Source organism: Festucalex cinctus, chromosome 20 (assembly GCF_051991245.1).
Source record: "Festucalex cinctus isolate MCC-2025b chromosome 20, RoL_Fcin_1.0, whole genome shotgun sequence".
NCBI classification, from domain to species: Eukaryota; Metazoa; Chordata; class Actinopteri; order Syngnathiformes; family Syngnathidae; genus Festucalex; species Festucalex cinctus.
The window spans coordinates 397,501-412,500 of record NC_135430.1 but is presented as its reverse complement, the minus strand read 5'-3'; positions in this window follow the sequence as shown (position 1 = coordinate 412,500).

Here is a 15,000-nt window from a genome sequence, read left to right as displayed (position 1 = left end):
TTTGTACATTACCAATCAGAGAAGAAGAATTCCAGTCACGGCTTAATCCCAGTCCTTCGTAAAAAATCCAAAGTCCCAGGCAGGCAGCTATAATCCTTCTTCGAGAATGCACTCTGTCCAGACCATCGCAGGGTGAAGAAAAAGGAGCCCTGATCGCAGCTGGTGACGGCTTTTTATCCCCTTGGGTGAGACCACTGACTTCTTCCGTGAATGTCCTTCCGCCTCCAGAAATATCACAGCGCACTTGTTGGGACTCATTTTCAGTGATTTTCCACAGACGAGCCATGAAGATGAAGTCATACATTCTTTACAAATGTGTCATGGATACACAACGTTGAATGATGAGTCATACATGAAAATATGTCAAGGTCTTCAGCTCTATTCGACAATGATGAACGTTAAAATAAATAACATCATAGATATATTAATTAAGCAAGCATGAATAACATATATATACATGACATGTTAAATCCCAAATTCTCTCACGGCACTTAACAGGTTAATTCTAATCTCTGTTGCACATCTTGTATATATCTTTGTTAAATCAAACAATACATACAGATAATCTTTTCAATGCAGTTACAGCAATATTATCAGCGATAAAAGACAGTATCACTTATAAATAAAAGAAAAGAGAAAAAAAGAAAAGACAGCAAAACTTCATAGTTGGCTTTCAATGTGCTACAAACATTGATCCAAAAATCAGGTTAACAATTGTCGAATATAGATTGTCTTGTGTATTATTATTTAATTCAGGATATCATTTATTTACACTCAATTTGTATCTTATATGGAATTATCCGGGCAATGCTGAGTGGGTGGCTTAGTTGTACAGGTTTGGCGGCATCTGGTGGTTACTTTGAGGAACTACACCCAGAGGCCAAAGAATGATTTATCGGTCCTACAGACACCAATTGGTCTCTAACTAAGAATTGAGTCTAGCCCATTAATTTGCTATCTCATTTTACATGATATGGCGCTTCATCTGACCCACTCAATCTACTCAATTCAACACCCCCTCCTAGAGATCAATGGTGTCCAAACTGATCAACCGCAAAAGCCCCCAGCTCCAACCAGTCACCTGCATTCAACCCCCTTGTGTCATCCGGCAACGGAGACACCGAGGATTCAGAAGGCAAGGAGTCGGACGGAGGATCAGTAAGAGGAGACCACAGGCCCAGTTCACCTATCATCAGGGAGGGAGATGACCCCGTTCCACCCCCATCCTCGCCTTGCACACCCTCCAGGTCATCAGTGGTCGATGTAACCGTGGGGGAGGGTGATCTCAACAGTGGCACAACCTTACCAACTGGAACATCCTGTCGGGCGGCACTGGGTTCCCCAGGCTCGTCAACCCGGTCCAGGAAGGGCGAGGAGGGCGTTACAGGCTCGTAGGGCCACTCATCCCGATTGGATCCGACCTGTCTCAAAGGAGTGGCGGCTACACAGAAGCCAGCCAAGGTGTTGAATGTCAAGCGCCGAGCACCGTCAGGCAGGCGCCATGCGCATTAAAGGGAAAGTTCCCCCGATAAATTCACCCTCAACGTTAAAATAATAACGTATCTCTTTCAAGCGACTTTGAACCAAACCTTCCAACTTACTTGAGCCCGCGAGGTCAGCAAAGCCAGACCATATCCAGGAACCACACTGGATATCAATGAAAAAATCACTGACGAAATTTAGAAAAAGCCCGTCTGGTATGAGCCACATTTCTCTACCCTCATCCACTGCGGGCAAAGGATAGCAGCAGTGTCCATAGAAAGCGTCCCCCACCACCCAAGCGGACGTGAGGAGATCACTTCCACAGAAGACACACTGCGGCTGATCCTGGTTATCCTGTTAAACACACATCCAAAATTCGACAATTCTTAGACCCGAGGGAAACCTAAAATATTGCGGCTCCCAATATATACATTCTAATCTTAGTCTAAGTTTCCATCCGCATCTACTCCATCAATGCGGAACACCTCTACCACGGGAGAGCGAGAGTGTGGTCGCTCTTCCGAGTAGCGGAACCTCTTGGCGGGAGAGTAAAAAAAAATACATAGATAAAAACCCAAATTACTAAAACCAAGTGGTCGACCAGACATAACCAAAGGAGAATTAAAATTATTCCCCACACTATTAATTTAGTTGTTCGCTATATCCGACACAACAATAAAAAAGCCATATTATAAAAATTATCCAATATTCCACTTCATTACTCACGTTTTGAAGGGCGCCTGGTCTTCCAATAATACCTTTACCCAAAGCATTACAAGCCATGGTTAGTTGTTGGTTACTGTTCCGCCAAAAGATTTCAGTGAGAAGTGAGGAAGTCAGGGCTAGGGCGTCTTATCTATAATTGGATCGATCCTGCCCTTTTCTGAAGCCCATCCCCACTTCTCAATAATTTCCCCTTAGTCGGCCCCCCCATTTTTTCTGCAGCTCGTTGGCCAATAACTGAGCTTTAACCTTATTTGGTGAGGTTTTCTCTTTATAATTTTGGTGGGTCGATAATGCCAAGATCCCTCTTTTGATAACTGCAACAGCTATAACTGCTGACAGGACAATTCCTGACACTAGCAGGAACCATAGTCCTACATCATATAATAAACCATACAGCCCTGTACTTATCCCAATAACCGCCGTCTCTGCTACATCTTCTACAACTTCCCCGGCTGTAGTGGCCACAGTTTTTACTACACCTTTTATTGCCAATCCTATTCTCTCATACCAAGTACATACATGTTCCCCCTTATGATCATATTCGTCACTGTGTCCACAATGCAGCCATCTTTCAGCAGGTTCGTGGCATGTGCCAGGGCCATAAATTTTATTAAATCCCAGCCAATCAAACCCTGTAACTATATCCCCTTTACAAAGGGTCTTCCTAAATGCGTGACCTTCTAAGATCTGCATAATAGAGTCAGGAGGCTTGGGGATCATTCTTAATCCTACCATTTTGGATAAGTCATGATCTTTGTCCCATTGCGTACAATATTCTCTACCTGCAGCTTGACTCCGGATCCATTGATTACTATTATCCTTGATCCATACTGCCCCCTCATAGTTGGCATAATTCTCATCGCGATAACGTACATTACAAAAATTCCGAAATCGGGAGACTTTATAACAGGGTATACGTGCTAATACAATTGTGCATTCATTAAAAAATTTTCACGGACTCTCCCCCCTTACACAACATTTCCCATGGTCTTGGATTAGCATATAAGGCTGGTCTTTCAATGTCAGGCCAAATATCGTTCTCTTTAGAGTACACCGTCGCCATATATTGATATTTAATCCAATAATTCTCCGACTCTCCTAAGCAAGGTATCACATCCTGAACCATCTCATCTTTATTGAGCCCCCACCACGTCTTACTTTCATCTCTCGTGTGTCCTTCTCTCCATGCTTGGAGCACTCCTTTAATCGTTAGGTTTGTGTTCAACCCTGTACAGTTATATATCCAATGAGTTAAAGGTGGCGTTCCTGTCTCCACCAAGGGGCATCGTGGTGAAATTCCACTTATCCACTCCTTCCTATGCAATCTGTTATACATTCTCAATGCTACACATTGGTCAATTTTATCAAAATCCCCTTTTGGGACATTATATAAATCATCCGGTGTAGGAATACGTTGAGCCCACATCCGTGCCCATACTACTTTTAACACATTTATTCCCAAAGTTTTATTAAAGGTTGATTTCAATATATATGTATCTCTTTTCCATATCCATGGAAAGGAATCATTTAGCCATACTTCATGTTTCACTTCTATTTTCTTTTGATCTAATACATTTCCGGCATATAATCTAATAAAGGGACTCAGGATTAAATTTACATTACCCCTAAGCCCTATATCGGAGAGTGTAATTCTATTACCCTCATCTGCATAACAAAACATATGATAGGGCTCAAAACAATATTTCATCATATTCCAATCACAATGGCTATTATTATACGACTGGGCCTTTTCTAACATTAACTTGCATCCTGGCCGTCGCGTTATTACTAATTTTTCTATAATATTAACACAAGTTTTTCAAGTTTTACCAGCCCAAATAGCTTAATAAAAAAAAAAATCAGGTGTCCTACCTGATGATGGAGTAGGAGTACCTGGCAGGTAATCAGTGGTCCCGTCGGTCCCTGGCTCCTCGCACCAAAAGGTTATACAGTTCCAACATCGTTCCCATGCCGGGCGAAATTCGGTACAGGTGTCATTCCGTGGGGCCGCCGGGTAGGTAAAGTCAGGGGCGTCATGGTCTGTCTTCAACCAGTATCCACCTGTTGCATCTGGTAGTCTTGCACAATATTCGTTGAAGTACCAAGCAGGTTCTTCCTTCCCGATCTGGACCCAGTTCTTTCTGATGATTCTTTGTTCTTGCTTCTCCAGACATAACAAGGTAATATTGACTGTAAAGTCGCTTGTTGTGTTATCAACTCGTAAAATCACTGGATGTGCACACTTGCTTTTTGATTTCGCAGGATATATAGTACTTCTTCTCAAGACCTCTAGGGTTTCATTATAATATGTGCTGTTAAAGGTGCGAAGATAGGAATTTATTACTGCTATCTTCTCCCTTCTCCATTCTACCCCACAGGGTTTTTCCTCGCCAGCACCACAGGCTCCCTTCTTCCTTCTCCATTCTTCACACACATGCTTCACTTCCACCTTCCAACACGTCTGGTTGGTTACTTTAGTGGTGCCATGTCGTATTTCTACTAGGTCGAGGGGATTAATCGGGGCTGTGCTAGCGATGCTAGATTTTTGTCTCATCAAATAATATATCAAAAATATTACCATAAAACAAAGTTTGATAGTTATCAAAACCTTTCCATACCTCCAATTTTGTCACTGGCGGTTAATAGCTTTAAGTTGTTCATCAACTGTGTCCGGTGGGTCTTCTAGCTTAGTACTAGAGCTTAGCTCTAGTATTACTAGCTTGCTACAACCTTGCTCTTCCTCCATCTCGTAGCTCCGTTTCATGCTTTCTTCTTTTGGTCTTGTCCTTTAAGGACTGTTGCGTTTTAACATCTCATTAGCTCCTCCTCCTTTTCTTGGGGGTTGGCCTTCATTACACAATTATCTTATCTTTTTACAAAAACTTATTTTCTTTTAAAATAGGCGTTTTTTGTTTTTTTTTCCCTTCTTAATTTATTGATAATCAATTTTCCTAGCTTTTTTGATCTTTTGACCACTTATCTTCATCATGTCTGGCCCTTCCCTCCATTCCGCCTTTGACCTCGCGGCTGGAGTTTCCAATACTTTACCCATCTCCATCTGTTCCTCCTGGGGAAAAACGGAATGAGGGGCCTTTCTACACTTTCTCACCAATTCCTTCCATCTAGGTGATTTATACTGACATGGATTTGCCTCGTTAAAACTAGGACATCCACGTAGCGACCAATGTCTTTTGTGGTCGCCGACTACATGTCCTTCACCGGTACAACCCGGGTATGGACATCCTTGCCACCATTTTTCCTTTGGGCGACCTCTAAGGTCAGATTTTCCCCTGACATGGGTCACTCGTTCTTGCCCGAGCCTTCCCTCACTTAATAAACTCGCATTAAGTTTTTCTAGCTTTTCTGTGGCCACCTGAGCTAATGCCATCATCTTCTCATTACCACTAGGCCTTATTTTTTCACTCTTTTCATCTCTATAGGTTCTTCCACTATACATTCTTATCTGTGCACTACTATGGCACTCCCCATAAAAAATACATTTGGGGTGAAGCCGCTTGGCCTCCTCCTCCGTACTCATTGACACTTCCATTCCCAATGAGTATATACCCTCACAAGGTTTCATGGCCATCATTATTTTTACTTTTACCCAGTATCCTGTGTCAGACCTCGTATCCCTTTGAGGCGACACCACTGGACTCACTCTTACTACTGCTGTTTTAGCCTTATATTCCATTTTATCCAATGTAGCGTACATTAACACATTACTACTACACATACTACTAATATTTATTACCCTTTCTTGTGGGACGTCAGGTAATGTTTCCATCGGAATATCCCCTCGGGCTAACACACCATTGATTACTGTGGCCCAGGGTACCCCTGGTTCAACTACACACTTAGGTTCAACATATATTAGAGTTGGCGTCGCCTCCGAGCCAACAATAAGCGGAGCCGGGCGATACTCACCTCCTTCTGGCGGCCAGTTGTTATAAAGCAGCGCCTGAAATCTCGGGTCGCACGTCCTCTCGTTTATCTCCATCGGCCAATAGGTCAGCAAATCGGAACTCAGCGACTTTATCGGGGTTTCCGCTCTAGTTAACTGCCACCCTTCGGCTTCCCCAGCTCTTATCAGTGAACCTCTTCCCATTCTCATCCAACAATGTTGACAATACAATACCTTCTCTCCATCCCACATACATTTACAATACTGTGCATCTGTATTCTCTTGCGGGGCTAAATCCCACTGAACATGCACTTTTATTCTAGGTAGGCTCTTCATTCTACAATATCCACATACCTGTATTTCAAATATCTCAGCCGTGCCTACCTCGCTCAAATCCGGCTTAAGCTCGTCCAACCAGCCTTCGTCGGATATCTGTTCCACATTCCACTGGCTCCTCGACTCTTCGCTTCCACTACAAATTATGCAGGTCAAGATAGCCGGTTGCCAACTAAAATCTTCTACTCTATTAACAATATATCCTCTTATTGCATTTATCCAAAGATTAAATGCCCTACCAACCATTATTTCCTTTTCAGTCCTCCGCACGATGACAGCTCCTTTCACCATAACGAGCTTGACAAAGGGCGGAGTGGCTTGTTCCATCTTTTAATTATTTGTCTGACTCCTTAGCTTTAGGCTGAATTAACTGGCATTGGTTTTAGCTGCTCTACCCCTTGGAGTCCCTTCTTTTTTAATCGCACTGTATTTCTGTCTAAAACTTCTTCAATGATGTCAGATTGGTCATACTTTGCTTTTACTGCCTGGCTATCAGATGGACCATGAGATTTTATCCACACTCTCTGTCCTACCTGAAATGGGCACTTTCCTTTCTGAGTGTTTTCTGTACTTTGCATTCGTCCTACCTCAGGAGCGACAAAGGGGCGCTGGTTTAACTCCTCTGAAGGGGAAGGTCTATCTGCTCTGCTCCTCCCATTCAAGTCCTTGACCAACTCCACCAATTTTTCACTCCATTCTTTTTCATTAGCATTTTTCCCGAGCCAACTTTTAACTAGGCCAATGGTTCGTTCAGCCACGCCATTAGCTTGAGGGGTGTAAGGCGGAGAGTAAGTCCTTATTATTCCCCACTTTTGACACCACCTGTCTATTGTAGCGTTTTTGAAATGAGTTCCATTGTCAGTTCTTAACTCTCTCGGTATGCCTAACCACATACAACCCTCTTCCAGTGTTTTTAGTACGCTATTAGCATTCGCATTACGTACCGCTTTTAATCCAAAATGTCCTGACATCGAATCCACAAGCACAACAAGATACTTCTCACCTTTAGTGCCGTTTACTCCCATGGGGCCTGCTACGTCCATGCAAACTGATGCCCATGGAACAGTGCTTTTAATCGTCAATCCGTCCACTCGTTGCCCTCGGCGTCCTGCATTATACTTATTACACAACTCGCAATTTCGTATAACTGAACGGATTTTCTTTTCTGGGATCCAAAGTTCCAGTTTCTCCAGCTCTCTCTTTGTGGGCAAGGCACCTCCATGGCCTAGCGCTTCATGTACGGCCTTAGTCACCTCACACACAAACTCATCTGGGACCACTTTTCCTCCTTTGGGGGTATTGTCCCATTTTTCTGCTCCTACAATTACCAATCTTCTCTCTTGGACGTATTTATCTATTTCATCATTTCCTCTCCAGTGAGCCCCCTCCTTGACGTGGGCTTTCTGGTGAACAACATCGATAGTCATATTTAACCTTAACTCGGCTATTTTCTTCCATAACTCAGCATGAGCGATTTCTTTACTCCTCGCCCCTTCAAACCCATTTTCTTCCCAAATGGATAAATCTTCTCTGAGCGCCTGGGCGCAATAGTGACTATCGGTTATAAGTCTTACTCGACTCACGTGTAATCTTATGGCCTCCAACAATCCTTCTAACACCGCTGTAGCCTCTCCTGCTTGGGCACTGCCAGGAGTCTGACCTTTCCTGCGGCATATCTCTTTACCATTGTTTTTCAGGATGAAGCCCCAGTGGGCATACTGGTCTTCACCCTTTTTGGATCCATCTGTATATAGAATCCATTCATATGGTTTCTCCTCACTATTTACAGTTTTCGCCTGTTTTTTAGATATGGATTTTGCTGGTCCTATCTCTAGGTCAGGGTCAAGCAGGATATCTTCCCACCTCCCCCATCTCACATTCGTCGCTTTAGTACTTTCTAGTGTGTCTTTACGCAGGTATCGATGTACTTGACTCTGCGTAACAACTTTTATACCTTGTCCCTGGGCTAGGTCTTTTAATGTTCCCCAATATTTAGCAAGAACCGCTAATTCTCTCTCCTCCTGGGGAAACTTTTTCTCAACATTATTTATAGTATAAGTCCATAGTGTCACTAAGCCGGCACCTTCATTACTAACACTTACCATTGCATTATCTTCATCACATTGTATCTCGGCAACCAACCTGACTTCCAAGCTTCTCGGTTCGAGGCGTATAGCATTTTTTACTGCGTTTTTGAGCCCTTCTAAATTCTCTTGGTCTTTAGCTGACCAAGGCCAATCTTTTGTTTTCTTTTCATTAGGATTCTTACGCAATCGGGCATAAAGGGGTCTCGCAAATTTCTGATAATACGGAACATAATCTCGAACATAATTACACAGTCCTAATATTTTCTGTAGCTCGTTCTCGGACGTTGGAGGCAAAATCTGTTCTATTTTCTCTCGATACGCTTGCGACAGCCCCAAGTCTTCAGACACTTGGAATCCCAAGTAATCTACCTCAAACCTGGCCAGCTGACACTTCTTAAGATTTAGTTTTAATCCTGCCTCCGTCACTCGTTCGATTACGGCCTGCAGAATCTCCAAATGTTCCTCCTCCGTGTCACTAGCGATGAACACATCATCGATGTAAACTGTGACTGGGAGACCTTCCAAAATATGCAAGACAGCTGATTGAAATACATTCGGGGAGTTCTTATATCCTTGCGGCAACCTCTGCCAAACGTATGCTTTTCCTTTATGCGTAAACGCTGTTTTCCCTTGTGATGCTTTGGCAATTCTCAGGGAAAAGAATCCATTTGCAAGGTCAATACATGATTTATACTTCTTTACTCTTAATGTTTTTAAAGACGCCTGGGGGTTTATGAGGCTCGCTCGGTTAGCCACCGTTCGGCGGTTTAGAGCTTTAAAGTTAATGACTGGCCTCCATTCCCCTCCTACCGCTTCAGGTTTTTTAACAGCTTGAATTGGGCTATTGGTAATAGGGTTTAGTTCTTCACGAATAATGCCAAGTGCTAATAATTCTTTTACAATTACCTCCATTTCGGCCACTGCTCCGGGGTTGAGGGGATATTGCCTCACTGGCGGATGTACCCCCCCAATTATAATATGCACATAATTTGCGCCTAAATCACCGCAATCATTCTTAAAATGTGCGATGGCGGCTTTGTCTAGAATTTCACCTAATTTCTTTTTCCCTTCCAGTGTTAATACACTGTCTTGGATTTGTTGGGCTTTTACGGCAGGTACATCTACTGATTTATACCATTCTTGGTCGGGTATTATTTTTGTAGGGCCTACTTTCACTAATTTCGGTTTTAGTTTTTCCCATCTCTTTTTCGCAACTTGCCTTTTATTTTTAGGTATCTTCATTTCTTCTGCATCTTTTAATGTCAACAAATTGTATGGTCCTAACACCCACACAATTCCCTTCCAAATCCCTACAGGCATTTTGGCAATCGAGCCATCAGCTACCATTACTTTTAGGTGTCCGATTCGTTTTAAGGCTCTACGGGTCATGGACACCTCGGCCCCTGTGTCTACTAAATAGGGCACTCCCTCCACCTTAGCATAAAGGTTATCCCCTATTCTGTAAACCCCTTCTAGGGTGACCCGTGCCTTTGTTTCCATTATTTCCCAGGCCCCCCGGAGGCTGAAGCCTTGCGAGCCTCGAGGAAGGCCTTCCTTTCTTCTGGGTTCAGTTTGTCAAATTCTTCTTTGGGCATATATGCTGGACCTGGTCTTCGCACTGCTGGCTGTTGTCTTGGTTGGGGCCTCGTCTGCTGTTCTGGCTGGGTGGCCTGTCTCTGATTCCAGTTCGTTCTCTGCTGCTGAGGTCTCACGTAGGGGACAGTCTGAACTGGTTGCTGAGCTCCCTGCTGGACCTGCTGTTCGCTCCCTCGGGTGCGACTAGCGACTGGTCCGGTTCTCCTTTTCTCAGCGTTATGCTTAGTTAGGCGATCCCACTTCTTAACGGAGGCTTCAATTTTCAGCGTCGTGCTATTTGGGGCCATTTTCACAAAGACAGCTTCGTTCCCTCTGTCCTTGACAATCATCCGCAGCACTTTGATATACCTATTTGGAGATATAACTTCCTTAATTTTGTGCCACACATTTAGCAGTGAAACGTCCCTTTTGAGTTGCTCTCTAGCCCTGCTAATATGGGCATCTTCATCCTCATCTTCGCCGTCCACCCATCTTTCGTAGACCTGTTGTGGTGTTTCGTTTGGTCCGACAGGGCTAGCGATGATGTACTGAAGCCATAGTTTCTTAGCACCATCTCCTCCTGGGGCGTCTCTAATCATAGGCCATGTCTCAACTAAATACTCTTTAGCTGTCTCTAGCCTACCTTTTTGGCGAACCAACTCCTTCAAGGTCTTAAATTGTTGCACCTCCCCCTCCATGTCATGTGGTTGGGGTACTGGGTTTGGTACTATTGTAGTTGATCCCAGCTGTGTCACATATTGGGACTGTTGGTTCAAAGAGGTTCTTGGGGCGGCTGGTACCGTTACAGTAACCGCTGCTCCATCGTTATCAGAACCTGAATTTAGGTCATCGTCGGCTCTCAGCTCACATTTTGCTTTATTATTTATTGCTTTTTTAAGCCTTCTCAACATAAAATCATGTGCCACCGCCACGTAGCCATCCCTGAAATTCTTAGTCAGGTCTTGGTGAATTAATAATGTGGTATATGGCGGAGCCTGTAAAATGTTAATAGCCTCGCGATAAATTATTCGCATAGTTAGAGGCATTTTACTATCTAGCTTATTGAGCCAGGCAGGTGGATAGGGGCGATCTACTTGCCCTGCCTCGGGTACGTAAGCTCTTCGCCCATCCTTTGTCTCGATCCATCCCAGGTTAAGATCTCTAGCTACCCTTGCTGAGGATTGGTACACGTCAAACGTAGGTTGAGGATTTTTCTTTCTTTTACTAACTGGTCTTGTAACTATTTTCGGGTTCTGGCCGGGGTTGCCCGGTTCATCTTCTGATGAGGTTGAGTCTTGGTCTTCGTCAGCGGGGTTAGCGCCAATCACGGTCGAAACAGGAGCTTGCTCTTCATCGTCTTCCTCTTCGCTCCCATCTCCTGGCATCGCTAACGGTCCCATCGAGTTTACATTTCCCATATGCCTTTTTTGCGAAACCTGTGGCAGGGGCACCGGCGTTATGGGGGGTTGTCCCGGAAAGAGCTCCCGTGCTGTCCCAGGGGTAGACGTGACGGGGCTAAAGGTCACCGCTCCCCTTGGGGCCTTGTTTTTTCCCTTTGGGGTTTGTCTGCTCGGTCCCGCTTGCTCTTCGTCCTCCACCTCCCGGGCAGCTTCTGACTTCCTTCCACTTACCGGGAGAGGCACGGGAGATGTTTTAACTGGGGATGATGACTGGGGTGAGTCCCTGGGTTCTCCGTTTATTGATTGCTGGAGCTGGCGTCGTTCACGATCCATCTGTCTAGTACGGGTTAAAATCTCGTCTGTCACTGATTTAACTCGTTCCTCTCTCTGCTTTTTTGATATTACTATCACAAATTCTACTCCCGATGGTGTTGTTACAGGAGTCTTAGCTCTTAGAGTGAACGCTGCTACTGCTATGGACTCAGCCAGTTGCCACTGCATCTTTCCAGTTTTAATCCAATTTACAGCCATCACTATTCTCTCCGCTCCTTCTCCTAACGCTTTGTCGACCCCCCTCTCCAATGCTTTTGCCATCTCGTCCGCATATTGTGACTGATCGATTTTGGGGTTCCACTCTGTCCCTGGCACGTGTATTATCATGCCGTAGGGAGTGTTCCCGCCACTAGTTTTTGCCGCTATTATTGGGCGCTGATTATCTTTTTGTAATTCTTGTTTAACCTCTAATTCATATTCTTGTCCCGCTTCCTGCCTTAAAATTTTTCCAAGCGCTTTACTATGCGGTTTTAGTGATCTATCTGTTATTATCACTATAGCATCCCCCCGTATTTGCCAGGGGCTTCCCACATAGTGGCACAATATTACACCATTCCCGATTGAAACCTTTTTTGTTTCCTCCGGCAGCCCACCCAGGGGCGCCGTTCTTATCAGGGGAGTCATTTTTACAATTTTTCCTGGGCTTTCATTTTCTGATGCTCCTGCATCCTCCTCATGGACACATGAGCCCATATCAACAAAGCCCTCTTCACCAACGGCCTCAGCTGGCCTTTTCCTCATTTTTTGTAACTCTTTCTGCTTTTGATCAAATCCCGACTGCTCCCAGAGGTTGAAGCTTAATTCTTCAGCCCCCTTGGGATTTGCTAATTCCACCCTTATCTGCATTTTCTCAGCGAGGGATTTAATCGTAGAGTCCCACTGGACTCCGGTGCTAGTTACTTCCACTACGTTATACATATCCAACAACACAGTCCACCAGTGGACCCAAAGGCCAACCGTCCCAGAGGTGCATCCCTCTTGGGGGTGGTTTACCACTACTGTTGCTATGCCCATTATTTCGGGAAATTCACTCACAAACACCCCCGTTTCCTTCACCGACCTTTCCACCTCCGCTGCGAGGTCGGCAGGACGGATTGAAGGGTTGTTTATTTCCAGGTGCCTTCTTGCTCCTGGTGGCCATCGATCTACACCCTCGCCCAGTAGCATAACCACTACTGGTATATCTGGTTGTTCTAGAGGATGGGGTGCAGGCATTAACCCTGCTACCCCCTCTGTAGGGCTGGGGGGCTTTCCCCTCCCATTTCTCCCTATTATTCTTTCCATTACTTCACTAGCGTGTTCTATAGCCCGCTTTGCTTTCTTATTGTAGGAGTGGAGCTATCTATTTCCGAAGCCTTCCCCGCGCGCTTTGGGTTCAGGGACGTACTTTAGCTCCTGGTTACTCAGCTCCGTACCCGTGTACGTTGCCTCTACCTCTATCGGGACTACCGCCTTCGGGTTTCCTACCTTTACTCGTCGGCGGATGTCCTCTCTCAAACGGTGGGGTGTGTTGTCCTTTCGGGTCGGTTGTAGTCCTTCCCGCTTCTCTTCTCCGGGATCTGGATGTCTTCTTGTTCCAATGGACACGTCTGCTAGGAACCGAAAAAGGCTGCCTCCACTAGAACATTAGTCTAGTGGAAACACCTACCTTCTCCCCTTGGTTCTCGACGACTTTCTTCTTGTGCCAATGGACACTCCTGTCCGGAACCGAAAAAGGCTGCTTCCACTAGAACATTAGTCTAGTGGAAACCCCTACCTTTTCTCCTTGGTTCGCGACAACTTTCTTCTTGTGCCAATGGACACTCCTGTCAGGAACCGAAAACTTAAATTTTTTTCAAAAACTCCAGGAGAAAAGGCAAGAGACAGGGAATCAGGGTTAGGTTTGCAGCGTCAGCCTCTGACACTGAGTCCGCTATCCAAGAAAAGGGACTATAAATATTTTCAGGCACCCCGCAATAACTAAGCAAAGAGTATGGTAGTTTTGCTACAAATGGATACCTGAGATACCAAACCAATAAAATGGGCAACCGCACCCAATATGGAAAGCCTAAATAGCGCAAACCATAGTTTAACATCACAAGTCTAGAAGAGACTGCCTCTCTCCGAGCAGCCTCTCAACATTAACTCTAACTGTTCAAGCCCTCCTTCTTTTTGTGGACTGGCCTGAACCACCCCTTGACTCAGCCCCTCCCTCAGGAAAGCGCGGCGCAGCGCGCTCTGCCAAGTACACTATCAGTACCTTCACAGCTGACCAGAGCAGCAGGTCGCTGTTAAAGCCCATTCACTTTGAATGGCCTTCTCACACTCAACCTCTTTTAGAGTGCAAGTCTCCTGGGGGAGCCAGTCACCGTTTCTTTAACACAAAATAGTACAATCAACTTCAACTCAAAAATCACACTAGATTTTCACAATTAAAGAAGCTCTTTTCCATGAAACACTATTCATCAAAGAGACTATTTTGTGTTAGCTCAGGGTCGTATGACATGACAATTTATCAGCGAGTTCGCTATCAGCTCCAAGCACTGTGCCCTCCGCTCAGAGCCGCGCTCACTCGGGTTCCGGTTTTGGGCCTCGATCGATCCCGATTTTGACAAAAATGAGTCAATCGAGCCCCACGTCTGGGCGCCACATGTCAACTTCCGCTTACCCGCAGGACTTAAATCGGGAAATATGTCCTGATCGACTCTCCAACTAAAGGGTTAGAAATTCCCCTTTTTCCTCACCAGCTCTAAGGCGTCAGCGTGAGGAGACGGGAATTAAATAAGCCGATATATCAAAGTGGATTCACCTAGGTTTGTTCACTGTCTTCTTATCATGAGGCCAATCCGTTTTCATACACCTATCAATCCTGAGTGAGTAACCACACACACAGAGCCCAGGAAGGATAATCTGAACACCTCACTTAAATTGGCAGCTCCACTTTTCCAAGTTGTTTGCATTTGTTATTGACCTAGTCATTTAATAATCCTTGTTAGAATCATACGGATTTGTTACATATCAAGCTGGAGTATTTGACTTTATTAATACAGATGGAGACACTCATTAGATGTTATTCGAGTGCACTTACCTTTTTCCAAACGTCCGTTGCTGTTGTCCTCCTCGAAGAGGGGAAAAATAATATTGATGCGGACTTATAAAATGTCCAAAAAAATAAAAT